This window comes from Rhamphochromis longiceps, linkage group LG11 (genome assembly GCF_057381845.1).
Source record: "Rhamphochromis longiceps isolate RC_006_pf linkage group LG11, R_longiceps_female_GT1.1, whole genome shotgun sequence".
Classification (NCBI taxonomy): Eukaryota; Metazoa; Chordata; class Actinopteri; order Cichliformes; family Cichlidae; genus Rhamphochromis; species Rhamphochromis longiceps.
The window spans coordinates 7,898,169-7,925,017 of record NC_140567.1 but is presented as its reverse complement, the minus strand read 5'-3'; the positions used below and the strand labels follow the sequence as shown (position 1 = coordinate 7,925,017).

The 26,849-nt window shown below is 42.5% G+C and overlaps 1 protein-coding gene across 4 annotated transcripts in view; it reads right to left on the bottom strand.

Moving 5' to 3' along the window:
• The window catches only part of ncalda (neurocalcin delta a), a 67,726-nt gene extending 42,686 nt beyond the window's left edge, over nt 1-25,040 (bottom strand). The window contains exons 1-3 of one of the 4 annotated variants that reach the window (XM_085422115.1): nt 24,776-25,040; nt 22,179-22,262; nt 19,599-19,686 (exon numbers count right to left, since the gene is read on the bottom strand). The gene's annotated coding sequence lies outside the window, so the exon portion shown is untranslated. Of the gene's footprint in view, nt 1-19,598; nt 19,687-22,178; nt 22,263-23,533; nt 23,671-24,775 lie in introns of those variants that run through there. The other 3 variants (XM_085422112.1, XM_085422114.1, XM_085422116.1) reach the window with 3 other exon arrangements.
• Nucleotides 25,041-26,849: the final 1,809 nt, after the last annotated feature.

Sequence of the window (26,849 nt, the reverse complement as noted above, 5' to 3'; positions counted from 1 at the left end):
TAAATAAATGCTGATTTCGCATGAACTGTTGCTCCATCCTTATCAAGAACTGCTTGGAACAGCATGAAGCATTTCTGTCACTGCATGTCAGATACTGTTAATTGGTATTACAGATAATGTGGCATTGCACAATTGCAAGTCTTGCATTTCTGTGCAAGTTCCAACTGCAACACACACGTATGGGAATCAGCAGAAACCTGGCTGGCAGAGAGGGAAGTGAAATCATCTCCCACACACCATATGGTTATGAATGTAACAATGCACTGTCCTAAGAGGAGACAGAAGACATCCACATGCCCACCACCAACCATATAAATGTGCAGTCATGCAGAAAATCCCATTGGGAAAAATAACCTGTAAAAAAATGAAAAGAAACCCGCAAGGAGGTCATTTGACTGCAAATCCTCCTTCACCCTATAGCAGTTGGAGTCAGGGAGTCTGGCATATAAAGTATATACACAAAGCTGTTCTTATAGCTTTCCATTATTGCCATACGTTCAATTCACAAATCTCACTACACTCAGTAGAACCACTAATCAAAAGCAAATCTCTTCCTTGTGTGTTATGCAACTGCAACACAAGGGGAGGGCAGACTGATGCGCCTCGCTGAACAGGCTAATCCAACATATCACACTGTTTGCCAAAGCACATGACGACAGCATCTCAGAGGTCTGTGTAGTGCAACAAAACACATATGGTAATGCATATTAATTTAATATAAAACATCAGTTGAAGGAGAAAATGATTTGTGCACAAAGTTAAAAAGAACTTGAAAGAGATAAAAACATAAATACATGTCTTTGAGATTGATTAGCTGCAACATTGAAATGATTCATCGCATTAAGGCTGTTATTTCTTTTGCAGACGTTGTTTATATGATGACAGGTATCGGACTGGGAGCAGACCCTACATGTGGACACTGACAGTCAGACAGTAGAACACAGTGAACAAGTGAGTACATACAGATGATAACACACAGGAAAAAGGCAAACTGGGAATAGAGCAGTGTCACTAGGCAACAAATGAAAGTAGTCATAGCCATGCTAGCTGCTGTGTGAGCCTGCATTTGGGCACAATTCAGCTAAACTGTAACATTAACATTACTATGAGGAGCTGGGTGTTAAGAACAACATGTCACCCTTTCATTTGTAATTTCCATGAATGAGACATTGGGAGCAATAGACGTTTCAACAAATTGTTGTCAGAGTGGCTATAAATGTATCAGGAAATGTAGACAGAAAAATGTTACAATTAATAGGTCTAATTTTGCTCATTTCAGATGTCACTAAGTAATAAACTACTACAAATACACAAACATATTAACTAATTTAGGCTAATCAAGTAAATAAATGGGTGGTATCACATGGAAATACTGTATCAGTAATCACAGCCAGAATAAGGTTATAATTCTCTTTTCTTTCCATTCTGTAGAAACTATGAAAATATGGCAACCAACCAAATGAGAACTGAAACGTTCATCAGCTTAAACTGCATGTCAATCAATATGATTTTATCATCTTTGGTCAGTAGCAGATTTGGCACAGTTCCCTGTGGTCTGCATGGAAGACATCGACTTGTCTGCAAACACTAGCCAATAGGGGTGCAACGATACACAAAATTCACGGTTCGGTTCGGTTCGATACTTTGGTGTCACGGTTCGATATTTTTTCGATACAAAAAAAAATATTCATGTCTTTTTAATTTGTCATTTATTAAATTTTCACGGCACATTCCGCAACACATCTCTGTGCGTTCATCATTTGTTTGAAGCCAGCTCACCTCCTGCAACTACTTTTCCGAGAATACGTGCTTCTTTTGTGGTTCGGACTCCTTCTGACATTTCTTTGGAGTTCTAAACAAATGTCTGTCCTCCTCCTGAAAATCTTATGTACGCAAACACGCGTTGCAACTTCATATCTTGTGCGCGTCTTTTATTTTGACAGCGAATGCGCACCTGCGGACCACTTATGTGCAGCCCTGGTTATATAGCTCATCATATTGCAGCCACAGAAATTCTTTTGTCCATGAAACCATAAAGCTGCACTTTCTTTTTGCCTTATAGTCTGATTTGTCATAACTTTTCCGTTTTGTGGTAAGCTTTTCTTTGGCTGTCACTTCTTCACCCTGACCTGTCTTATTTGGCTCAGCAGAACTAAAATATATATCCTGCTGCTTTTACACACGCACTCACATAAGCTCAGTGATTCTCTGCACGATCAACCTCTCACATGTTTAAGCTTGCTGCGGGAGATTTCACTTGTCATGTTTGCATAGTAAGCTAACGATTGATAAGACGATGTCAGAGGAATTGGTGTGCAAATTATCATCACTCACCAATCAGTAGTGAAAGCAAAAAACAAGCGCAAATTCAAACGGGATTTCAATATGTCACATATTGACAGTGGCTCACCGATGCCAATGACATAATTACCCAGCTACATTTCCGAAAGAATGCAAAAGCATTGACATATATTTTTCCTTCCTATGATAGGCCGACAGGCAGGGCAGAGATAGATTTTGGTAGCCCGACTGGAAAAATCGCTAGCACCGGGACGTCGGGCTAGCGATTTTGTGAGCCCTGTATCTGATTGAGGAATCACTCATCTTTGGAAAAGAGAGTTTATTACAGAGAAATGTCTCTTTCCAAAATAAAAGCTATACTATACGCTTCTTCTGGGCTATATTCTCAGCAGCATATTAAACGTATCAGGTCCCCATAAGGAGAATCATGTGCTAACGGCTGTCTAAATGACTCGGGTAAAGTTTGTAGCATGCGTGCTTGTTGTTTTTGTCGGCTTCCACTTGTCTTTGCACTAGGATGATGTCCGCGTAAATGTGCAGTCGTATTCGTTGTGTTCCCACTAGTGCTGTCAGCGTAAATCTCGTTGAAATGACGTTAACGCCACAACATGGCAAATCTCCGTTAATGAGCTACCGCGGATCGCCCCGTGCGTGGGGCTGGATGGCCAACACGTTAATGAGCTAACTGCGCTAACACACTAGCTCCCACCCATGTAATTGAGCATTGCGTGGCACATCCAACATACTGTTTTACTTTAGTCCATGACTCGCTTACCTTCAGGGTCATACGTCACATGAAAACCAAAATAGTTCCAAACGCCAGATCTGAATGAGGGTGCGGGAGGTTCAATTTGCCACGAGCTTAGCTTCTGTCTCACTAGCTTGCCCTGCGCTCAGTGAATCTGCGTTCGACTACTCCGCCTAGGCTGCACTGTCGAGCGCAGATCCACTGAGCGCTCAACACAGACAGCATCATCAGAAGGAAAGTTGATAAAATAAATTAAAAATTTATTTTGTATTGTTCGATACATATGCATACTGAACCGAAAGCACTGTATCGAACGGTTCAATATCGATACAAGTATCGTTGCACCCCTACTAGCCAACCATTTGCTAAGCAGTTGCGAAACTGTTTGATGGAAACTAGAAACTGAGACAGCTGGGCTTCAAACTAAAAGTTGTGCAATACCACTGAAACCAACATCTTTTAACATCTGCAACTTTTACTTTGAAGGTGAACTGTCTCCGTTTCTGGTTTACACTGCAATTTCTCAAGTTTCCACTTGGTTAGCAATCTGCAAGCAACCATAGCAATTCACCCAGTTATAGCCAGCAACTATTCGCAAACTGGTCCGAGAATACGTATCTGTAACAAACCCACAGCAGACCCGGGTGCACGTTCATGCTTTCAAGCATCTCTTTATTAGAACTCAAGGTTGCCATTCACGACACACATAGAGCTGCAGCTCTGCCGATGCCAGCTCAACATAACAAACAACCAACAACAACAAACACAGGACCCAGTACAATATTTAAGTTGGCGCGGCATGATTGCCGTGCAGGTGTGTCCGCCTTCAGCATGCCGCCCTCAGACTCAGCCGACTGTCGCACGCCTCGCCCTCCGGCCGAGCGGGCTCCCCTGGCACGGGGACCTCGGGCTCCTCCTCCTCTACTGCTCCTGGTTGGAGCAACCCCTCACCCGGTACCTCCTCTGCTGCCACTCCCGGCTGGAGCAGCTCCTCCACCCCGTCAGGCGTGGACCCTCACGTGCCTCCCTGACCACCGGCAGGTGCGGATCCTCGCGCATCTCCTTCACAAGGAGGCATGAACCCCCGCGCAGCTCCTCCTCTTTCTCCTCCTCTTCACCCAGCAGGCACGGACCCTCACGCTCCGCCTCCTCCTCCAGCGATGGCTTGGCAGGTTCCCACCGTGCTCTCTGCGCGCTGACCTCCGGCTCTGGCTGAGCAGGTGGGTGAGCTGTTGGTGAACCCAGTGGTTGCTCCGTGGCCCTCCTACGGGTAGCAGGAACAGGCGCAGGCACAAGCCGGGTACAAGCCGCTCCCACCCGAGGAGTGGGGATGGGTGCGGTGGGAGGCTGCTCAACATAACAAACAACCAATAACAACAAACACAGGACCCAGTACAATATTTAAATCAGTGGGGCATGATTGTGGATGCCGTGCAGGAAGTCATGCCCCGCCACAGTATCTTTCCCTAGTGACTGGAGGTTGCCAATCAGCTTCCTGCCCCAAGTGACTAAAGCCTAACTAGAGCACTTGTGGCTCCTAGAGTTTCCAGAAGTTGAATGGGAGGCAGACCCTTCAGCTATGGGGCTCCCCTGCAGTGGAACTAGCTCTTGTGTTCACACGACAGACTCTAATTTGACCTGAAGCAGAAAAATGACTGTACTTCTCTCCTCATATTCATTAATCATATTAATTGTGTATGAGTCAAATGTGTCTATATTTCCTCACAGTCCAGAGAGATGAGAAGATTGTTACTTACAGAATGGATTTATTTAATTCTATTTATAGCTAAAGAGGTGGGCTGTGAAGAAATGGGAAATTTTCAGTGAAAGAAAGGTTTGTTATACAATCGGCAAAGTGTCTCAAGAGTTACTCAATAGCATTACAACCCACTCTTTCCTAAATGATTCAGAAGGCTGAAGACAAGACTGATGACCAGTCTGTCCCATCCCATTGTTTTTTATGGCAGATGGCAGGCTGGATGCAGAGAAAGGATTAAGCAGAGCCCACTGTCTCAGTCTCTCTCTTATCAGAACACAGCAGGTTGGGAGCCAGAAGCAAGAAAAAGCAACATCACCACCTCCCCTATGAGTCACTCACTGGTCCCCTGCTCACTATTACTTAGAGCCAGCACGAACACAATGAATACATATGTAAAGACCCAGCATACAAACACTCCCACAACTGCAACAGTCTTACAGAAATAGAGCCGCTGGGTTCACATACTGATGACTGCCTGCTGGGGAGAAGGGAACAGATAGATGCAGCTCTCCAATCAAATGTCAGACTTGATCAAATTCAAGAAGGAAGCTCAAAGCAGCAGAAGATATTTTGGCATTTTGATTTCTATTCACCCAGAACTTCCAGTGAGTCACGCAGAATTTTTTTCCCCAACTTTGGACAAACACAAAAAGGTTGATGAAAAAGCGCTAACACTGTAAACAGACTGATTGCACTGCAGCGTGCACAGAGTGTTATCCACTTTCCCATTTAATTCTCACATGTGCGTATCTAAACTTTCAATTTAGATACACAAAAAGAGTTCCTGCCCAAAACAGCTAACTGTGATTGCTTCCATTGATAAAATATTATCTGTAAACTGAAATCAAAATTCAGTGACACCCCACCTCCCCTTTTAGATTTTAGATTAGCAGAAGCGGAAGAGGTTCCACTGACTCCAAGTGACCTCAAGCATGAGTGGGGGAGGCGCAGTTGCTGGCTGTCCTTGTTTTTTGCAGTAGACCTCTTATATGGACAAGCTGCAGCTGTCTGTAACTGTGAGAGACATGTCTGTGTGTGTGTGTGTGTGTGTGTGGGGGGGGGGGGGGTGTGTGTGGCTAACAACTAAGACTGAACATGTGTGGATCAAAGACCAAAGGATGCTCGGTCCATTTATCTCTTTTAACACACACACATGCACATATTTGTCCGTGTCTTATGAGTAACTGTAACGGCCCTTGTTCAGAGGGAGATCTGGGGGCCTGGGAACTGTGTCGAAATCACACTGGGCTTCCTCTGGCTCATCTTGGAGTCATGGGAATCAACACTGACTAAAAACAACAGGGCTCATGCATGCCGCAGAGTGACAACTCCACATTTCACCAATTCAGACTGGACACAGCAAACCATCTTCACAAGGAAACGGAAAGAGAAATCTCTTCTTTATAATGATGTAGCTCATTTCAACAAGTGTTAGTACTGGAACATTTATATATTTTGTGGGTATCTGTGTCAATGTTCCCAGAAAGAAAAAACCCCACACACACTAGGTTACTTCTACTCCCAACTGAGAATACCTGCTGCAGTTTCACATTAAAAGCTTTCAATATGGTCAAACACAAGATGACTTGTGTACCAAAGTACTCACAGAAAATACTATGTGGTAATCATAGCCTGTATAAAAGACAGACATGTCTTAAACCTGAATTCTTTGAAGTGGTGAGCAGATGGGCGACTCCCTTGAGTGTAGAAAAACTTGCTGTATTCCTCATTTTCAAAATCAGGTCCACCCCTCGCTTGTCACAACAGGTTTAAAAACACCTAAATCGTGATGATGAAAATGCCGGTGGCTATGTCTCTAAATTATGTACAGTCTATGGTATTTTCACTTAGCTTTTTCAGTTACACTGCTTTCACTATGGCCTTTTGACCCAAGTCAACAGGGCTTGATAAAAAATGATCAGGGTTACACCTAGAATTATGTTCCTGGCCTGTGACCCGTAGAATCAAAACGATCAGATCTTATTTTAAAAGACTGAAAGCGCCGCAAACTGCCACTACTATCAGCACTACTTTGAAAACTGAACAATAGATTGCTCAGTAATTATGAAAACTTTTGTTTTTTTTTAAAAACAGAAACCTCACTGAAGCATTTAGTTTAATAAAGCTTAATCGGCTTAGTGTGCCACGGTGTTCTTTGCCTGTTATAAAAATCTATATTTGTAGGGTTGAAATGCAGAGAAAAGGTTGGTACAAACACGAGTGAGCAATGTGTTCCTCCTGATTACCCCACAGGTTCACAGTGTACCCTGGTTTGCTTTATCACTCTTTCATGTTGGAGGTGTGATAATATTAATGTGGAAAGAAACCAGTGGCTACTGTTTTGTTTTTTTGTGCTAACCTTTACCCTGTACGCTTCTTCTGAGCGTACAGGGTAACGTCTTGATTTTAGAGCACAGGCTTGGTCAGATCTGCAAAAAAACAGGGTGCAGCCACAACAACCTGGTGCTGAATGCCCAGAAGACAGTGGAGATTATTGTGGACTTCAGGAAGCACACAGCCCCACTCCCCCCCATCATCCTGACTGACACCCCCATCACCTCTGTGGACTCATTCCGCTTCCTGGGTACCACCATCACCCAGGACCTGAAGTGGGAGCCCACCATCACCTCCGTCATCAAGAAAGCCCAGCAGAGGATGTACTTCCTGAGGCAGCTGAAGAAATTCAACCTGCCAACACGGACGATGATGCAGTTCTACACTGCAATCATCGAGTCCATCCTCACCTCCTCCATCACCGTGTGGTACGCTGGAGCCACTATCAGGGACAAACAGAGACTGCAGCGTGTTGTGCGCTCTGCTGAGAAGGTGATTGGCTGCAGACTCCCATCTCTGCAGGATCTGTACACCTCCAGGACATTGCGGCGTGCAGCTCGGATCTCAGCTGACCCTTCTCACCCTGGACACAGTCTGTTTGACCTGCTCCCCTCAGGCAGGAGGCTCCGGTCCATTCGCACCAGAACCTCTCGCCATAAGAACAGTTTCTTCCCCTCTGCTGTTGGACACATGAACAATAACCATATGACTGTTCCCACCACTAACACATGACCCTACGCTGTGTCACTGCATCATTCCATGTTTTGGCACTGATCACCACCTGCACCCATGTATATATCTTTCTACGTAGCACTCTTAATTCTTATTCTCATGTATATATCTCATGTATAGCTCATGCACATATCTTTCTACGTAGCACTTTTAATTCTTATCCCTACTTTTATTTTTTCATGTCTATTTAAGTGCTATTTATGACACTATGTTTGCACTGAAGCACCGCAGCAATTTCCTAATGTTGTAAACCTGCTCAACATTTGGCAATAAACCCCTTTCTGATTCTGATTCTGAAAATAGTTAAACAAAACTAAGAGTCATCAGAAGCCTATTAGCCCACCACGACACCCATTCATTAATATGATTTATTATCTGTACACCAACACTATCGTACAATATTCTTGTGAAAATAAGGTTTTCATGTGAGTGCACATAGCTAGGTGAAAACCAAGTGCATCCCATGATTCAGCAGCTTGTAGCTTCAATAACTCAAAGTAATCTTTAGTAGGACTCTGTCAGTCTCACACTGTTGTGAAGAAATTCAGGCCCACTTTTCTTGCTTTAGTTGAGGTTTGCAGGCGCTTGTTTATGCACAGAGCTCCCGTTTTCTGGGGGGGGAAATCTAATATAACTACTGTACATTTCAGAAGGAAATAGTCAAATTAACTTGGAATTATTGGAATTAAGCTTGGTCACTAGGTCTGATATATTTAGAAGAAAAAAACTGGAAGAATACCAAAGCTGAAATCTTATTTTTGAACAGCAAATCCTTCTAAATCTAAAAGTAAGGACAGGCCCAGCTGTGTGCTGATTACTTGAAAGCTGATCAACAATCTATCTGTCTAAACTGTCATTAAGCCTCCAGATTATTAAAAGAAAAATGAGAAAAGAATAGAAATTATCCTTTTTTTAAGACGTCAAAGACTGTCTGAGTACAACGTGCAATGAGGAGTGAATGGAGACTGAAAAAAATGACAATCCAGGACTTCGGTTCATTATTATCCTTTTTACCACAGAGATGAGCCATCTTATAATAACTACCCTTCAATTCCAGGCATCGTTTTTGGACACCGAGCTGCATGACCTTCTCTTTGCAAGCGCAAAGTGTTTGTCTCAGCTTCAACAATGAGAGCTGATGCCATTAAAGCTTTTTCCTGTTGGGCGGCTGCAGGGGAAAGTGTGAGGAAAGCTACCTTCCGTGTTGCAGCGGCTGAGGGAACAGAACAGCTCCTGAGGTTCCTGTCCTCTCTCCCCAGGCTTTCTCAAACAACACAATTTTGGCACAGCACAGTGTGGTAGCCACAAACTCTGCAGGCAAACTGACAACTCTGCATGTGTGTGAGAGGGTGTTTGTGTGTCAGTGGAAGCAAAAGAGCATATTCATCATTACACAACAAAGGAAGAATTTTTCTTTTTTCTTTTTTTTTTACGCAGACGCACAGATTTGCTCCCTTTCTTTTTTCACATTACCTTATGAATTATGGAAAAATAAATTGTTTTTATTGTCAGTCATGTAGAAATGTTGAAACAGTATAACTGAATCTCCATGACTTGCTGAGCATTAGCTGTGTGTTTGCAGAGCAGCAGCAACATGAGCCAACTATCTGTATCTACACAGGAAACATTATTGAGCTGCAGGTCACCTGTGTTTTGGCAGAGCTCAGAGCCCAGTACACAGTCACTGTAGCTACATGGCAACCGAATAGCAGAAAGTCTGGTTCACCAAATGACATGTATAAAATATAAAGCTATATCGGCTGCTTTTGGGGCTTTATTTTACAAAATAATGAGAAGTAAAATCTCACAATATGAAACTATGATGATAAGGTGCTCATAATGACAACAGTACTGCAAAACATCTATTCTGTGATACCTGATACAGTGCATTATTGGCGGTGGTGATGATGAGTGTGTGTTTTCTATAAATCTAGAATAAATATTTCTCAAAAATAAATGTTTTAAAACCTAATCTATCAGTGTGTAAAGTCTCACTGCTTAACGCCAGTAAACTGCAGATTGCACTCAACTGAATTATTACTGATACAAGTTGATGATTCAGTGAATATCACTTCCGTCTGATGACAGTAATATGAGTGAGTTGTTGAGCATATCCTGAATATTTCTGTTGCTACGCGCTACTGTTTGTACCACTGTTAGCTGCTGTTAGCCGGAGTTAGCTGCTGTTAGCCGGAGTTAGTGAAGCTTTCTTCAAGGGGATCTAATGTTGTTGGAATCTGACACTTAACAAATAAACTCTGATACAATGTGAAAATATAAACAAACTATTTATCAAAGGAAAAGTTATTTTTAGGATACTCAAACCTAACATTAGCTGGTGTAACGTTAGCTAATTAGCTGTTGTAGCTGCCAACTAGCTGTTGCTATTGTTGGCTCGTTGTCAGTTGTCTGGAGATGATAGAGTTCCATGTCTAATCTGCTGAGAATAAGTAATGAGCCTGTTAATGCAGGTTTTTGTGTTTTAGAGCCTTGACCTTGGTTTAGGAGAAGAGGTCTGAATGTTTTTTAGCTTTGAGTGTGACATACTAATGTTGATTTTTTCAATTCAAATTCTTTCTTTGTAAGACCTAAAACTGACATCATATTAAAAAAAATGAATCTTTATTCAATGCAAAATTTTTGTTACATTTTATAATTTCCCCCAAAACTACATGAAGTTACATCATCTTCTCACTTAAACAACTGAAATGAGGCCCGCTGTTGGCTTGTGTTCATTTGAGAGTGTTGGATAGCTTTAGCTGATTTGTCTTATTTAGCTTTGTAAACATGTCTGCGTTCAGCTAGGTAAAAGTGATTTAAGTGTCTGATTCGGTTTGTTGTTATTAATGTCTTCGCCTGTTGCTATCAGTGTGAGCGGAACTATGTGCCTGCACCACTGTGTTTATGTTGTGTATGCATGAAATGTACTGCATCATAACTGGACATATTGGAGGCTGACCTGTTGGTCATAATTGGATATAGCTGATAATACTTGAAGTTTGCAGATTCTGGCTCATAATGGTAATATAAAAGATTGTAATCCTAATTCTAAAAAAGTTATCATATTATATAAAACTGAGAATTTGTTTTTGCAAATCCTTACATGGTGTTTTTACATGTTTAAACATTTTTTGGAATTGGGTTGTGTGTGCCGTTATCTATTTTAGAAATGCTTTCAGTAAATGTATATTATTTTCCCCTGCTGCCCCTGCAAACAACTTACTTAACTTCTATTCACGTGTTCCTAATGCATAGGGACCAAAACAAAATACGTTGCCACCAGTATATATGAGTAAGAAGCAGCCAACACAATATACTGCAATATTAATACTTTATCCAAATTATAATGGGGGGAATATCTGCACCGAATTAAGATAAATCTGATCCCTCACTTGGCAATAATAGGGATTGTGACAGGAAATAAAAGTGAGATTAATGAGAAAATAAAATAATAATTATCGTTCAGTGATGATGATGGCGCAGTATCATTGCTCTACGCTGTGGGAAGAGTCGAGTGAAAGGGCCTCCGTAACAGCTCCAACTGTAACTCCAAACATGAAGTGTTGCTGCAGTGTCTTTCCCAGAATAGTTATTCAGTGGGAAGGATTTGCAGTTTGGAAGACAAATAAAGACATAGCACATCATGTGATAACACTTTTTAGTGTTGGGTAATAATATTAGGGAGCTTCTCGATAAACATCTCAAAATAGACTTGCTGATGTCAGAGAAAACATTTCTCTGATCTTTTCTGTGAAAAAAGAGACGCATAATGTAATAATATAACTTTATCACATCACCTTCCAACCAAACAGTAAGCAGGGAGAGAAAAGAGAAATAAAGATCTGAGAACACATTTGTATACAGATAACAGTCAATCCATCAAAACACATTCCCATAACAGTTCCTTCAATCCACCGACGTCTTTGAATCATGTGGCATTATTTGCCCTGGCTTTGTGAGCTCTGGTTTGGCTCAGAGCAATGTTAATAGGCCTATGAGTGAAAGCAGAACCACCAGTGTTTACGCACACTCACGTTCTCACTCTTGCTTGACCGCTCTCTTGCACACACAAACATATGTAGCACGTAGCTGTCCAGGGCTTGAGCATATTTCACACACCATTTGTGACTAAAACAAACATTAATGACCTGGTAGTTGGCCTGTCTGATGTCCGTATATGGAATGTAACTTCTGGCTCAATAACAAAGTTAGTCAGGGAAAAAGAGGAAAGCGCTGAAACAAAACTAATAATAGCATGAAAAATCCATGACGAAGGCCAGTTTTGGTTTTCAGGAGATGGTATTCAATGCCATTACATCATCACGCAGCCATTTAAGCAGGCTAATACGAGCTCACCGTAATGGGCCATTAACCGTTATAGATAGCAGTGTGGCTTTCTAATTTCATCCATTTTGGGTTTTGTGAAGTTGTTTTTTCTTTTTTCCAGTTTCTAAAAGCCTGTGATGGAGTGGCTTTTAGAACCCCCCACCCAACACACACACACACACACACACACACTGTGTTTTCATATCTTTGTGGGGACATCTAATTGACATAATGCTTTAACTAGTCGCTTACCCTATGGAAAATGAATGAATAATCCTAACCCTTAGCCTGAACCTAACCGTCACCCTGACACTAAAATCACATTTTGAGTTTGAAAAATGCTTTCAAACTCGTGGGGACTGGGATTTGTCCCCATAAGGTCTGTTGGTCCCCACAAATACAATAAACGTCCAATTTTTGGTCCCCACAAAGATATGTAAACACGAACACACACACACACACACCTGCAGGTGCATGCTTTCCATCTGGAAAGTCATGGAAAGGAGGCACAAAGGAAGTAAAATAATTTAGATACAGACACACACACACACATAAGTGTGGGGAGCTAAGGTTGTCTTTGAACAAAATGTGACAACCGCAAGACCTCAGCCTTTCTCTGGTACCATGGCAACATGTTCTATGCATTTGGTAGGTGAGGGAAAGGAGCAGATTCAGGTGTAATCAGTACAACAGTCATAGGGATCAGCCACTGAAATCTCCTCTGTGTGTGTATTCAAATCAAATTCGAGCAATTGTGTTTAATGAACAGAAAGACTACGTTGCAAGAGATTTACATTTTATTAGCAGCAAGCATCCTCCCGAGCTCTATTTTTCTAATATATCTGTGAGGATAAAGCATTCCTATAAATGACCAAACATCACTGACAGCTGAACAAGAAAGGCATGTAATTGAACTTATGCATGTTTATCTGACCTGCTTTGCTTCATTTTAATGTGGTGAAGCTGAGCTCATGCTGTTTGTGCTTTTGCGCTGCGGCAGGCTGTGGTTGTGGTTTGATGGGCACAGGGATCCCAGCCATATTGAAATCAGGCAGTGAGTGGTGCACTTTATGAAAATCAATTACAAATTGCTGGCCCCAAAGCAAATCCATAGTGCAGATGAGATGGCATATGGGACACTGTTCTGGATAGATTTCTCATAGTGTTGTATTAAGGCACATGACTTGCATTTTCTGTCTCTAAAACCTTCTGTAATGATCCGTTGTACTCATTCTGAATGACAAAGTTCAAATTAAACGTTTACCTTTTGTGCTTTGTCTTCAAATCTTTAAATTATCTTACCTACACAAGCAGGCGTCATGCACAGGCTGGCCCTGCACCCCAACAGTGGTGGGTACACAACATGATGCAAGTGTGCTAAACAGGAATAACCCTGCGTAGCAAACAAGATTTTAAGGACTGAATGTAAAATAAAAAATAAAATGGCATTTAAAACTACATAATGCAGAGAAAGACGTAACAATGTATTGCTAATCTCCTAGGACACCAGCCCAGGCAGTGTGGGTGTCTGGACGAGACGCGCTTGCTTGCTCATTCGCTCATCTGCTCAATAAAACTGGGCTGCGGCTGCAACGTGTTGTCTCCCTACCATATTTGATGTGGTACACTCCCACATGTAACCCCCTCCTCTTATTCACTCTTCCTCTCACCCTCCCATACTCGCAGCAGACCGGCTGTCATGATTTGCAGCCCACTCGTGAACGTTTACCTCATATAACTGTCGCTCCGGCAATCTTTCATCCTACTTCTCCTCTGCTGAATGCTGGGTGGCAAACTGGAGCATTATATAAAGAGAATGTGGGCTACACATGTGTGTGGATGTGTGGTTTATTCACATGTACTAGTTACAAAACTTTCTAAAAATTCATTTTAGGGTAATTATAAATAATAAAAATAATACTGCTGAGTTCTGACCTTTTGTTTTTTGTGTGGTTCAGTTTTCCTCCAGTAGTTTTTCACAAGATTTCCTTAAGTGTTACTATGCCTCCTTAAGCATCATTCAACCATTAGACAACCTCACAAACACAGGCAAACTAAGCAAAATGAAAAAAATATTTCACTTCAGTGCTATTTTATTTTATTCATACACCACCAAATCACAACAGTCACCGCAAGGTGCTTTATATTGTAATTTACGGACCCTACAATAATACAGAGAAAGCCTCAATAATGACACAACCGCACACGAACAAGCACTTGGTGACAGTAGAAAGGAAAAACTCCCTTTTAACAGGAAGAAACCTCCAGCAGAACCAGGCTCAGGGCGGCATAGCCATCAGCTGTGACCAGCTGAGGGGAGGAAGCCAGGACAATGACACACCAGTTCCCTTTAAATGTCTTTATTTCAGAAGACAGTTTTTGATTGTAGCACATGTGTGCATTAGAAAATGGAGCATAATCTCATTCTCTATAGTCCACTATAGTCGCTACAAATCCCTCTAACTATAAGGCACATACCCTGATCTTTACACTTGCCTGCCAGTGACAGGCCTTCCAGCCACCACAGCACTCTCGATGGTGGGAAAGCCCTGCACTAATTCAAGGCATGCCCATTGACTCCTGGCCAGTCAGAGTGTGAAGCCAAAGCCTGTCAGTGAGGCTTAGCAAGTCCTCTCAGTGATGCCATCACTTCTGACAATCTGCCTGGCCTCAGCACTGCGGTGTAACTTTGTGGCTGCTAAAGTGTTACAGTAGCACGTACAGTTTTTAGCAGTTCAGCTGTCAGTAACTGCCTGACTCTTATCTTGCTTTTTAGCATCACCAGTGTGGATGCCTGTCAATGGTTTTGGTTTAGCTTTGTGTAGTTTCACCTATGTAATATTCAGTGCTTCCTACATACACCTTACTTAGGCAGGTCATAGACGTAGAGTTGTGAAAAACAAAGTACACCCTTTTGCAGTTCAAAGGTGCTACATATTAGGAAATAAGAAAACAAAGCTAAGACTAGGGATGGGTATCGAAAACCGGTTCTTGTTGAGAACCGGTTCCCACTGTTTCAATTCCTTGGAATTGTTTGCCATTTTTGCAAACGATTCCCTTATCGAAAGTTTGGTTATACTTTACGAGAACGGATGACAACAGGGCAACTTGCAATACTTGCAAAGTAGATATTTCATTTAAGGGAGGAAACACTACGAATATGCAAAAGCATTTGCTCACAAAACACGCGATAAACTTAAATGAATGTCGTGTTTTTAATTCCGCTCCGGACTCGTGAATCTCAACCCAGCAGCAGTGGTAATGTTTGCACGTCCTCTCCCGTTAATGCGGCAGGTAAATAATCAACTAACAGTGCATATTATGTTTGCGCAATCTGCCTTAATACAAAACCTGCCATTACTGTGCATTTAGGTGACCATGATGAGAGAGACAGACAGAGTCTGGCTGGCGCTCGCTGGCAGTTCTCACTGCAGTCTACCGGTAGCGTCTCCTGTCAGGCCAGGATAGACAAATGTCGCCGCGCAGTGACTAAGTTTGTGGTCAAAGGCTTGAACCCATTTGCCACAGCAGATGGTAAGTGAATGTGTTTAATTGTAGGCAGGGACATTACTGGATATTCTTGTGACACCCCATTGAAGAGCCGTAGGCTGGATCTCTTAAGATCTCACTGTTGGGTTTGTAAGGTTATGTTACTCCTAAATTTCTATCTCGTTCAAAGAGAATATATAAAACAAAGTTCTAAGCTAATCGACCTTAGTGTTCTCCTTTTTTAAAAAGAATCAATAAGAGAATCGATAAAGAATCGAATCGTTAATGTCATGGTCCCTGTGCCTGCCCAGCCGGCCTCACAAGGCTACACTTGTGTTTTGCTTTTTCTCTCCCCTACCTCTCTGCCTGGGCGGAGCTCACAGCTGGCTCCCACCCTTGGCTCACACAGCTGTTGGCGATCAGCTGATGGCGATCAGCTGATTACCGGTCTACTATTTGAGGCTGGGTCACAGATCCTCTCATCGCTGGATGATTGAGCTACTGACGTTAGTCTTTCTTTTGGTCTTATACCTTTACGCCCTACCTTCGTGATTTGTGAGTGATTTCTCCCTTCCCTATTCCAGTTTATCTTCCCGGACCTGTGACCTCCCCGCGGTACGGACGTGTGTGAGTCGGATGTGAGGACGTGAGCGAGCGTGAGAGAGAGAGACAGAGCCTTCCCCTAATCCCCTGGAACCCTGGACTTTCCCCGTCACTGTATATAGTATTGCACTGGTGTGTAAATAAATCGTGTACTGATACGTCAACCTGCTCTGCGCTTGAGTCCCTGCTTTCAGTTTGTGACAGTTAAACAGAATCGAAAATGGAATCGGAATCGTGAAAATCTTATCAATACCCATCCCTAGCTAAGACGCAGACCTAGTATGCAAAAAATAAGTGCACCCTGTGATTTAACAGTATCTAAAACCACTTTTAACACCAACAATTTGGAAGTAATTGTTTTGACTTTAACAGTAAGGAATGTTTTTGACAAAAAGCTCCCCAATAAGGGCTGAAAATGAGTGAAAAAGCAGCTGATGTCCAAAGAAAACTTCACAAAGCCCGGGGAACAATTGTTGAAAGCCACTTCCAAAAGACCATCAGGGTGTACACCTCACCCCTGGCGTCGTTGCCCACCTCTCAATTTTAAATACACGTAGACATTGAAGGCTAGCAGGAGGGACTATGCGCTTACCTGCTGCTCTCTGGCAGGTAGCTCCATGCCCTCCTGGGTTTTAAATGCACCTTAGAACACACATGCATCAACACTACAATGAGCGGGTGGAGGGAGGTTTGGAGTCTTCTCTCACCCCCGTTCTCTGCGGCCTGCTGGAGCAGGGGGGCTAGGAGGAGGAGTTGGCCGTCCGACTGCAGTCTGGAGTGTGGGGCCTCCCTGCTGCTGCGGAGTCGGGGCGGTCTGCCTCTCCCCACCGCAGGGAAAAGGGTAACACCACCTGGGTCTGGGTGCAGTTCCCCCCTCCAGGGGCAAGGGTACCTAGACCCGGTTCGTAGAGTACGCTTGGGGAGTGTGATCGTGTGTACAGCGTCTCTTTATGTCTGTCTCCATGTTGGTTGAGTGTGGAGTAAGTGCATATGAGAGCATGAGGGTGGGAATGGATGTTTGTATCTGTGTGTGCCTGTATGTCTGTGTCTATATGTCAGGTTGGGTATCAGATGCCACCTCTCTGGGGACACCTCAGGCTCTCCAAGGGTTGGAAGCCTATCTCCCCCACCACCACTTCCCCTGCCGGTGGCGGACTCCCTCAGGTGTCGGTGCGTTGGTGGTTCTTTGTGTCTGGGGATGGGCGTCCAGGTACACACCGGCTCACTCCTTGGCGGCCGCTTATCGGGGCCTGGAGCCTGGGGCTCGCTCGGGCCACTTCGGAGGTGGGGTGCCCCCAGCCTCTCGGCCTGGGGCTCGGTCACTCAGGCACAGCTGGCTGCCGGCGGAGCTCACAGGCGCGTCACTGCAACCCCCCCTGGCTTCTGCTCCGCGGCTGCTGGGTGAGCCCTCATCTGGGACTCTCCTCAGCTCTTTCTGGGACAGTGGTGCAGCTGCCCCTCTGTTAGTCTTCCTTGGTCTCTTGTGTTCTGGGGGCCTCTGGATGTCTGGAGTTTTGATCTCCTCCATACCTGCTTCATGCCCTGGAGGACGGGGCTGTGGCCCCCCCACACCCTCTAGCAGATCATTACATGAAGGAACCTTTTAAAAAAACAAGCGCGTCCATGCTCACAGGTGTACACACGGGTGACCAAAAAACCCAAAACCCAAAAAAAAGAAAAAAAGAAAGCCACTTCAAAAAACTGGCAAAAGTCTGGCTCCTTGGAAGCAAAATGTAGACTTTTATAGACTTTTGCACACAATACTGTAAAGATCATGACTACCAATATTTAAAACAAAAAGCTGCTTTACATGAGCTATAAAGGGACAAATGAAATCCTCTTTTTTTGTCATTTTGACATGAAAATGTTTTTATGTAGGATCTTGTGAAGCCCATCACAACACTGCTAAGACGCTGGCAATTGGTCATCTCTAGCTAACAGAGAGAAAAGTTATGGCAGACTGACAGATATACAGAGAAACACATACACAGAGCAGAGAGGTTAAATATAACAGACAGCTGGTGTGTACAGCTGACATTTCAACACGAGACACAGAGGGATGTAGCTTTCTGAAGGACACCGTGCATATCCTCATACCTCCACTCGCCAAACAATTAAATTAACAGTTATTTGTGTCTGCCAAGAGGATTAAGCTGTAAAGTGCTATGTCATGTCGTAAAGGCAAACAATCTCCCTCTGCCCCGCTTTAATACAACAGTCTGAAATCAGCATATACACTTACAGTAAGTATGTTTGAGAGACTGCAGCTCTATTATAGTAAACCATTTCACACTCTCAATTTCACTAAAATCTATTATTACGTTTAATGCCAACAGTGCTTATGATCTAACACAACAGACAGGCACTCAGCGCAGCGCCGCGATGACTCACAGGTCAGAGATCCGCATCGAACCAATTGGGAGGCCAGGTGTCAGCACTGTCATCTCTGACACACAAAATTACTCTGTGACACGCACGAGAGAGAGACGTCGGGCGCCTTTCATTCTCGTAACCTCTCGAAACATAAAAGGCTGCTTTAACTGCTTTCTGTAACATGGCAACAGATGCGTTTTCACATCAAAATCTTAAGATGATGTGAACTCCTGTACCCAAACGCTTAATTGTGTCCATTAGAGTGGTGGTTTGATTATCTGACACAAATCAAGACCTCAGTGGATGAAGGACTCCAGGATCCTTTAATGAAACTCATTTCATTACGTTTGTCATCCAGTTCCTGTTTCTATATTGGTGTACTTCTACATGAATGTCACAGTGTTACCATACATGGGTACGTTTTGGTATTCATTCACAAACATCAGCACTCGGTTCACTGTGAGCAACACCTAGTTTCCATGTTGTGCTATGTATGCAAAGCATAAGACTGCGTGGTATTAAATAATTAGAATAAATCACCGAGCTGTTTTCTGTGCTTCATTTCAGCTGTTAACAGATTTAATTCATCTGCCTCATGCACATCTTTATTTGCAGGAAATGGCAAAGATAAAGATGGATTTATTATTGTTTTTACTGTTACAACAATCTTCATGCCACAGTGAAAAACAGAAGCAGATCCATTCAGCCTGTGATGACACAGGGGCTGTAATAAAAAAAGTCTGGCTTGCATGTTGAGGCAGTAACATCAGTCAAAGATCTCTCAGAGGGTTCTTGTAAAATTAGGTTTCGGTTTGCATCACACTGCCATCTCTGTGAGTTACTGCAGCTAGAAATCTAAATGTGACATCCTAAATACGAAGAACAGGAACAACAGAGTTTTTTTAAAAGTATTAAACAAACACTAGACTCCACCTGTGAACGCATGGGTAGGGTGCCGGGCGCAGAGCTTCACCTGACACCAGCGGACGGCACATCATGTTCTCACTTGTCACCACCGCGTCTGTGCGAACCATAAAGCAGAGTCGGAATGATCAAGTTTGATCTCAGCCGCACTCATGTGGAGCAGAGCGCAGCCACAGGAGAACAACTGCAGAGCTCTGTGTGAAGAGGGGTGAACTTGGATGCTGGGATATTGTGTGCAGGTGCTGTGCTGCTTCAAGCATATTTGATGAAGCATGTGTCTTGACATTTCTTCTTCACGGGACATCGTGGATACACTGTTTTAGCTTCAGTCTTTAGGTTTCTTGGCATGTGACTGCAGTGATCTGGGTTGTAAATCAGCGAATTGCATAATACTGCACTCAAAAGTGTTCCAGCCCTTGTGATCTCAATATTTATAAATGAGCTTCCCGCCTGTAATTTGACCTGCTTACCTCCTGACAGCAGTATTGAGCTCAGTGAGCTGCAGTGTAGCTGCATCCTTGGTTTAAATGAGGAATGCCAACAATCCTAGCTATCCCTCCTGGGAAAACCGAAGGACAAGCGCAGACATTGTTTCCCACACTGTGCTCATCATGTTAGAGAAAACGAGCCAAAGAAAATCAAACGACCAGCTCACAAGTGTTACCATGCTGTCATAGCTGGCTGGATTTCTACATGTCAGTTGCCCATCACAGAGAGCATGTCTACTCTTCTCATCCTGCATGCTACATACATATTTTTTTTTATTTCTAGTAATGTGTATATGATTTTAATTTGTGTATGATCAACTGCCAAATACAAAAAATACATCACATATATTTTTTACTGTATCTTAAAAATAAAAATGACAAGTAAGAGGGGGGAGGAACAGCTAACGAGAAGTTCCAACTCAGACAACACTGATAATGAAAGTGCAAGCAGGGAGTGACTAGGCAGCTAACAATGAAGTGCAGTACATGCAACCGAATTAGCACAATGGGAATGCTAAGTTGCTGTGTGTACAGACAATGTTGCCTATACACTGTAAGTTGCACTAAAGTTATTACAAGGCACCAGCATGTTGGGTCATGAATTAATATTGTACAAAAAAGTGTCTGTGGCCCAACCATGAGCTGCTACAACCAACTAAAAGCGCTGTTAAGACTATTGCTGGTGGAAAAGTTAGTCTAGGGCTCCATTGCCTTTTGTTTTGATATTCATCATCTTTTAACAGCCTTTGGGTTTACAGGGTGCTTTCGTCTCATGAACTTTCTGTTAGAGTGCAAACACTTAACAGAAATTCATACCAACACCCAGTAAACCTAGCATGGGAAATAGGTTACACTGCATGCTCTGAGACCACACTGTCAACCACGGTGCTGCTCAATGGTTTTCTACTAACAGACGCTATTCTTTCTCCTTATGAAGCTGGAGCCTCTTTAACTGATACTATAAATAATGAGGTTTTGCCAGCTTTAAAAAAAGACATTGTTGGAAAAAGGAGCTGCCTGAATTACTGCTCAGTTACACACAAGCACAGCAAACTTAATGCGGTTCTGAAAAATAATATGAAATAATATATCCCTAACTGAAGCTCTATTCAAAATTTACCAGTGAACTTTCTGCTTCGACATGTTTTCATTTGTAAATCACTCAAACATGGATGATTGGCCTTTAAGGACACTCCAGGCAACCAAGAGGTGTGGGCATGACTTTCTACAAACCCAATTTAGGGAAGTGAGTGTTTGATATGCTTATAATGTAAGCCCACCTATCCATTTAAAAAACAAATGCAATACCACAGCTATAAGCAGAGCGTGTGGTACAGTGCTTGTGTCCCTTTCACTACACAGAGCGAAGGACTTTGGTATGCAACCCACTGAGATGAGTTTGTATGCAGTCCTCCAAAAAACCCCAACAATATGCAGCCAAGCGTAGACGATGTTGTGCGAAGGTCAAACGCTGATTGGCTGAAAAGTTGTCTAGAACAGGAAAGAGACACCTCCTTCACCACAAAGGGAAACAGGTGTGAAAAAATAATGAACGATCAAAATAGCAGCGTGAGAAGAACAGTGCTGCAGCAGACTGTTTGAATTGTTTCTAGCAAATCTTTTTTACAACACATATATAAAAGCAACACTACAACCATTAACTTGGTAAGATAAGTGTGGCATTGAGTCTTAGTTGGTTTTCTAGTAAAGGGGCGATTTGAGTTCGAATCCCAGCACTACCCTCCTCTTAGGGGAGGAATGGTGTCCACCATGAAGCTACCACACTGGTGCTACCAGCTGTGGAGACCCCGTGTTGCTTGTTTTGGTATGACGGTTAAACACGTCATTCGTTTTCTTCCGCTTATCCAATTCAGAGGGGCGGGGGATCTTCTTATAGGGGGGCTGGATCCTATGAAACATCAAGTGTTTGTTCTTTTTGGGCTTATAATGTGCTTGTGCTCCCTAGAAATTCATACGTAGTCAGCCTCGTATGCATTTCTTTGGACTGTGGCAGGAAACACATTCCAGCCAAAGCTCTGAGACAACACTATCAATCACTTTGAACCCAAATCAGGTAAGTAATGAAAAGGATGCCACTCACCAAGGTGAGCTTTCTACTTCTGGTAGATGAATTTATGCTGGTAGTCCTTATCCACCAATAACTTTATCTGAAAGTTACCAGCACCTGAGGAAAGACAGAAAATATAATTTTTAAACTTCAATTTAATAGCAGGACGACTTTACCAGTAGAACAGCAGCTGTTTATATGAAGCTTATGTGTGAGTTCTATTAGGAAGATCTGTAATCAGTCATCTGCCTGCTTTCCTGGGTGTTAGGCTGCTTTTCTGCTCTTTACATCACTACCACTTTCCCACGCTTTCAATCTCAGTACAGACTTCATTACTCTAGTCCAATCATTTCCTTGTCTGCCTCCTTTGAGCCAATCAGCCTCCACTTTGCATGCAACCCACCTCCTCTCCATCTCCACCTCACCGACACCTCAGCCAGAGCTCCATCAAAGCCTCAGTTCATCTTCACCACCAGCAGCACCTAGACTCTGGGGGGGGGTGGGTCCTGTCCTAAATCCTATCACTGCTGGGATTTCGTGTTGCCACGATGGGTCATCGAAGTCTAATCGCAGAATACATGAATTTTTCTATCACAATAAATCATGTTCAGTTCAGAAGTGAATGTAGCGTATTCAACATGCAAGCACGAAGTCTGTAACCATAAGTGTACTATTCTTTGTTTGTTAGAGTGCATGTGAGTTAATGATTTAGGGTCAGTGACCCACACAAGTGTGAGAACTGGTTTGACTGCAGCGCTGCCTGTACTGACTCTTGTCATAGACTTCACTTGATTAAAGCTGCTCAGTTGCAAGTTGCCATTTTCACTATTGTACATTGTAACACTTTGAACCAGAGAACTTTACACTGTACCCATTCATACACATGCTACAAAGAACCATGCGGTGCGTTGCCCACTAAAACAGAAGACGCTGCGGACTAAACACTGCACAATCCTAAGAAAAATACAAAGGAGACCTATTATGCTCATCTTCAACACTATTTGTGTACTATTGGACTCAACCAGAGCAGCTTTACAATATTCACAGTTCAAAATCACCGCTGTCTAAAACAAGTAGCTTTACCTTCTCTCCCTTCAAAGCCACCCAGCATTCTTGTGATTGGCCGCACCGCTCAAACAACGAATTTGAGCAAAAGGTGGATGGGTGCCTGCGCTGTGTGCATGAGAGGACTGTATCAACAGGTCCACTCTCAACTGTCATCACACACAATGTCTCACTTTTAGGCTTACAGACTCGTTATTTGAAACCTTGTCGATAGTTAATATGAGCATCATCACTGCCCCATATCTCCAGTATATATATTTCACTTTGAGCAAGTCATGCGCTTTATCACATGCTGTCATATAAAAAACAGAAAGATCACTTACACTTGAGTAATATCTTACACTGTTAAAGCATCCTCATATTTATCTTCAAATATTCCAGGCCTGACCAGAGGGCACGTCTTTCTTCATAAAAACTTCTCCCGCGGTCTAACGATCCGCCTCCTTTCTCAGATGTCTCTCAACACATGTAAAAAACTAAAGACAGATGGTGTCCTTGTGATAGATCTGCACCTACCAGGGCTGTGGACTGTTGACTGTTACATGTATCTAAAAAAGAAAAAGTTTTTTCTACTTTTTACTGCTGTCATATTTTCATACAACACCAGAAGGGAATTCAAAATGATCCAATACATCAGAAAGACTTCTTTACGTTTCTAGATAGGGGAAAAAATAAAATAAAAAATAAATAAAGCGTTTTTCACTCTTAACACAAAACCCCAGCTTGTCAGTGCTCTCTGGTGGTCAAACTCAGATTATGGTGCCTGTTCTTAGGGGCAGTTTGCTATGTCTGTCACTCCTGCGGTCGCTTTTTAAAGCCTGGCGTTCAGATCTGATATAATATGTCTGAATGAGCACGGCTGATTTATCGGCGGTGCCTGTCATCAGAGATATGTGATGCATACAGACTAAACAGAGTTAAGGTTTGTTTACTCTTCACCTGTGTGATAAGGAGCCGGCTGTATCTCAGCCACCAGGAAAAATCTCTCCAAGGCAGATAAATGTGGGCGTGTACATCCACACTCAACTTCAGTTCATATGTAATGAAATGATCATGGGCCCGAGTAAAACAGGAGGCGATGCCTGCCCCCCCCCTTCAAATCACAGCTTAAGACTCCTTTAGGACAGAGCTGTGATGCTGAGTGAAGGTTTTCAAAGCCTGATCGCCAACAAACACAAATTCAATTCAGCTTAAATCCTCCTGAGCTTTCTTTCTCCAAGCAAACAGTCCGAGTTTGAATCCGCCTACAGCCCGTAAACACGAGCAAATCGGAACAGTATGCTAACTAATGTTAACAGGCCAGAAAGGACAAATGTAATAACAGATGAGTTACGTTAGTTTCTGCTATTAAAACCTCATATTACCCAGCTGTGCTCGGATACAGGACGCGGGTACGTGCTGAGCAAACCTGCAGCACAACAGCAAAAAGTAGACCGCTGTAGACCACACGAGTGAGTCGCTTTATGTTTGTGCTCGGCAGTCATTTACCACAGCCATTTGCGAGGAAACAAAAGAGCTACACATGCTATCAAATAGGGACAAACAACTTCACAGCGGTCACTCACCACTATGTTACAGTACACCCGGGGCTGGCCTCTTCGTCTGCCGGCTAACCTGAGAGCCCAAACCGCTCAGACACAGGAACACATGTAGCCCCCAACAAGTGTCAGCGAGCGCGGAGTCAGAGCAAAGATAGCATAGAAAAGATGTGCTGCCCAGGAGAGAGAGACGGTTATACAAATGGTCTATTGCGAGGCATTTCCCTGCATTAAAGTGTGAATGTAATCATTAGAAACTAAATAAAAAAATTTTTGTTTTGCTCAAACAAAACATATTTTCTTTGCAACACACGAAAGGCGTGTCTGTGCAAATTTTGCGGTACCAAGAAAAAGAGCGGAGTGGGACCTCTGTTTTTTTTCTTCCGCTTTAGCCACCGCGAATCAAATTACATTGTAATGACTTTGTACTTGACTCTGGCGCCATCTAGTGGACAACTAGACAATAGGGCTTTTTTTGGTGGTGTCCCCAAGAAGTGATTTTCGATGTTTCTCTCTTTCTCTCTCTCTCTCTCCCTCTGTGTGTGTTTTAATGTTTAATACATTTACTTATATTGGTAAGTAGACTGTAGTAAATAGGATATATGAAGGGTAATATATAAAATAAAGACATGACCAGTTCTGCAAGTTTTTTTTGTGACTGCGTTATTGTACTGACCTTATAATCATTATAGCACTTTTTGGTCCCTTGTTGTGTTTATATGACTGCCATGTTGGATTTGTCTCTGTTTTTGATGCCTTCTTTGCCAGATCTCGCTTAAAAATACATTTTTAATGTCAATAAGACTTTTTACTCAGATGGATGTACAAAAGTCACTTTGCTAAAACAGATTGCAGCTTCTACCTTGTGGGAGGAATGTTCTTTCTGCCTCAAAATGATATCATTCATGAGCGATATGTTTGACATATTTTTGACAGATTATAGTCCAATAAGTCATTTATATTAGTTTAAATTCCTGCAATCATTTTTTTTGGCAAATACCAGAAATCAAATTTTTGCAGACGATCATTTTTGGCATGACTGTGTTCCTAACTCAAATAAATTGAAAAAATAAATAAATAAATAAACACAAATAAAAATATCTTCAGATCATGCACTAAAAATATTGATCTCTTGAGAAAAAATAATGCATTGTAACAGATTTATCTAATTTACTTCTAAGTACTTTGTCACTCTAGTTTATTACAGTTTTCAGGTATCTGTACTGGAAAAAAACACGAGAGATAACTTCAGACAGAGATGAAATAAGATGTAAGACAGAACTGGATAGAAGAAGAAGAAGAAGAAGAAGAAGAAGAAGAAGAAGAAGAAGAAGAAGAAGAAGCGAGGTTTCATTTAAAGGCTCAATGGGCTTTGTTAAAATGTAAAGTGTCCTCATACCAGATCTGTATCTGATGTGATTTTTCATATTGTGTAACGTCCTTCAAAACAAAACTGATGCATGCAACCTTGTGTCATTCAAAGGTTGCATGCAAACACTCAGTATTTTAGAGCAGGGTAAACAGTTTAACTTGTCGTACTGTGAAGAAATCAAAGCAATGTGTTGGACTGGAGTAGAGCGGCTGTGGTGTTCCTGGTTAGTTAGATTACATCAAGTGTAGCAGAGATGAATTTGAATTTAAGCTGATGATACAGAGATTCAACCACTGAATTCTACATTCATACCAACAGCGTGGCCTAGTGGGGAATGGAAATCAGCTAAATAGCGTGTGAACTCATGGGTTAAATCTAGTTGAATACAGTTGTGTAAAACCATTCCAGGAGCAGTAAACCTCAGCACTGATCAGCCACTAACTGATCTTCAGCTTCTTCCACCTGCTCAATCCCACTTTAACACCTGCCTGCACTTATTCTTCTGCTTAGGTGTAGAGGCAAACTCAAACCTGGTCATGATATTATGTTATTAGTATATTAATCTAGCATGGCTTTCAGTTAGCTTTTCACAAAAATCCAGAGAACACTACTACTTTTGACCTTCTTTAAGCACATTTCAGAGCCTGTGCTTTTTCACTTATACCTGACTAAAGACATTGAGTAAATACTTTGACTTTTACTGGAGGTTTTACAAAATGTATTTATTTA